Source organism: Ranitomeya variabilis, chromosome 4, assembly GCF_051348905.1.
Source record: "Ranitomeya variabilis isolate aRanVar5 chromosome 4, aRanVar5.hap1, whole genome shotgun sequence".
In the NCBI taxonomy this organism is placed as follows: domain Eukaryota; kingdom Metazoa; phylum Chordata; class Amphibia; order Anura; family Dendrobatidae; genus Ranitomeya; species Ranitomeya variabilis.
The window spans coordinates 626,253,917-626,256,852 of NC_135235.1; positions in this window are offsets into that span (position 1 = coordinate 626,253,917).

Consider the following 2,936-nt stretch of genomic DNA (forward strand, 5'->3'; position numbering starts at 1 on the left):
GGCAGCGTGCTCGCCCAATCACACGCCGGCAGGCTATGCTAATTAGCCATTTGTTGATAAAGGGCAGCCAATAGGAGGCGACTCCCTGCAGGCTGATTGGTGGCCGATTCTATATAAACCCTGGTGACGGGATGCTGGGCTCAGTCAGATGCTACAGGGAGCACAGGAGAGATGTTGAGGCTCCGCGGCTGGCACCAAGTACTGGTGCTGTCCAGCAGGGCATTGTGCCCACAGTGCGGGATGTTTCAGGCTTTCTTTGTCCGCAATACAAAAAAAATATCTGAACGTTTTATTTTTGAATCTGATAAATGGGAGTCCGAAGGATAATGATGACTAGAGGCAGCGGAGCCCCCCATGTGTACAGTGCACGGTCTGCAGCTATAGCGGAGCCCCCCATGTGTACAGTGCACGGTCTGCAGCTATAGCGGAGCCCCCCATGTGTACAGTGCACGGTCTGCAGCTATAGCGGAGCCCCCCATGTGTACAGTGCACGGTCTGCAGCTATAGCGGAGCCCCCCATGTGTACAGTGCACGGTCTGCAGCTATAGCGGAGCCCCCCATGTGTACAGTGCACGGTCTGCAGCTATAGCGGAGCCCCCCATGTGTACAGTGCACGGTCTGCAGCTATAGCGGAGCCCCCCATGTGTACAGTGCACGGTCTGCAGCTATAGCGGAGCCCCCCATGTGTACAGTGCACGGTCTGCAGCTATAGCGGAGCCCCCCATGTGTACAGTGCATGGTCTGCAGCTATAGCGGAGCCCCCCATGTGTACAGTGCACGGTCTGTGCAGTTATAGCGGAGCCCCCCATGTGTGCAGTGCACGGTCTGTGCAGTTATAGCGGAGCCCCCCATGTGTACAGTGCACGGTCTGTGGAGTTACAGGGGGAGCCCCCCATGTGTACAGTGCACGGTCTGTGGAGTTATAGCGGAGCCCCCCATGTGTACAATGCATGGTCTGTGGAGTTACAGGGGAGCCCCCCATGTGTACAGTGCATGGTCTGTGGAGTTATAGCGGAGCCCCCCATGTGTACAGTGCATGGTCTGTGGAGTTACAGGGGAGCCCCCCATGTGTACAGTGCACGGTCTGTGGAGTTACAGGGGGAGCCCCCCATGTGTACAGTGCACGGTCTGTGGAGTTACAGGGGAGCCCCCCATGTGTACAGTGCACGGTCTGCAGCTATAGCGGAGCCCCCCATGTGTACAGTGCACGGTCTGTGCAGTTATAGCGGAGCCCCCCATGTGTACAGTGCACGGTCTGCAGCTATAGCGGAGCCCCCCATGTGTACAGTGCACGGTCTGTGCAGTTATAGCGGAGCCCCCCATGTGTACAGTGCACGGTCTGCAGCTATAGCGGAGCCCCCCATGTGTACAGTGCACGGTCTGTGCAGTTATAGCGGAGCCCCCCATGTGTATAGTGCACGGTCTGTGCAGTTATAGCGGAGCCCCCCATGTGTACAGTGCATGGTCTGTGCAGTTATAGCGGAGCCCCCCATGTGTACAGTGCATGGTCTGTGCAGTTATAGCGGAGCCCCCCATGTGTACAGTGCATGGTCTGTGCAGTTATAGCGGAGCCTCCAATGTGTACAGTGCATGGTGTGTGCAGTTATAGCAGAGCCCCCCATGTGTACAGTGCACGGTCTGCAGCTATAGCGGAGCCCCCCATGTGTACAGTGCACGGTCTGTGCAGTTATAGCGGAGCCCCCCATGTGTACAGTGCACGGTCTGCAGCTATAGCGGAGCCCCCCATGTGTACAGTGCACGGTCTGTGCAGTTATAGCGGAGCCCCCCATGTGTATAGTGCACGGTCTGTGCAGTTATAGCGGAGCCCCCCATGTGTACAGTGCATGGTCTGTGCAGTTATAGCGGAGCCCCCCATGTGTACAGTGCATGGTCTGTGCAGTTATAGCGGAGCCCCCCATGTGTACAGTGCATGGTCTGTGCAGTTATAGCGGAGCCTCCAATGTGTACAGTGCATGGTGTGTGCAGTTGTAGCAGAGCCCCCCATGTGTACAGTGCATAGTCTGTGCAGTTATAGCGGATCCCCCCATGTGTACAGTGCATGTCTGTGCTGTAGGTGAATGTCGGGTATTTGTATGTACACTGGGGCAGAATTACTCCATGTAATAATTGACTGCAGGGTCTTGTGTGTATGGGGGGGGGGTCTCAGCACCCGATCAATATGCAGGGGCCTTGTTGTTCTTGTCTCTTTGAAGAGCTCTGGGGGTGGCGGAGAGCAGCTGCCGGCACTGAAGATCGATGGCTTTACAAATGTGGAATTATTTATCCTAAATGTCCATTCAGTTCTGACAAGTTCAATATGCTGCACGGAAGAGGCAGGAGCCCACCTTCTACAAGATGTGGTGAGCATCGAGCGCTCAGTGTCAGGAGGGGGCAATATAGGGAGGATAATAATATCATTACATCGGAGAAATGCATAAATGCAGGTGTCTGCCCCCCCCCCCATCCTATATATTACTGCATATAACAAGGAGATGTCCCTCACCTAGAAAGTTCTCTGCCCCGTGTGTCCAGAAACAGACTTCCTGGAGAGAAGATAAGCATGGTTTATGCCCAGCTTTACCTTAGATCTCTTTTTACACAGTAGATTGTGTATATAGATTATTAATCAGTAGCACGGACTGTGCTTCCTCCTCCGGACCAAGGGCACATGTGATCTCTGCATGTAGGGAAGGAGCAAGAGATGTTATTGGAAACCCAATCAGCCCTGCTATTTTGATGGCTATCCACAGATTTTCAATGATGTTCAGATCAGGGGACTGTGAGGGCCATTGTAAAACCTTCAGCTAGCCAATTGTGGATTTTGACGTGTTTTTTGGATCATTATCCACTTATAGAAGCTATCCTATTTTCAACTTCAGTTTTTTTACAGATGGTGTTATGTTTACATCAAGAATTTGTTGAAATTTAATTGAATC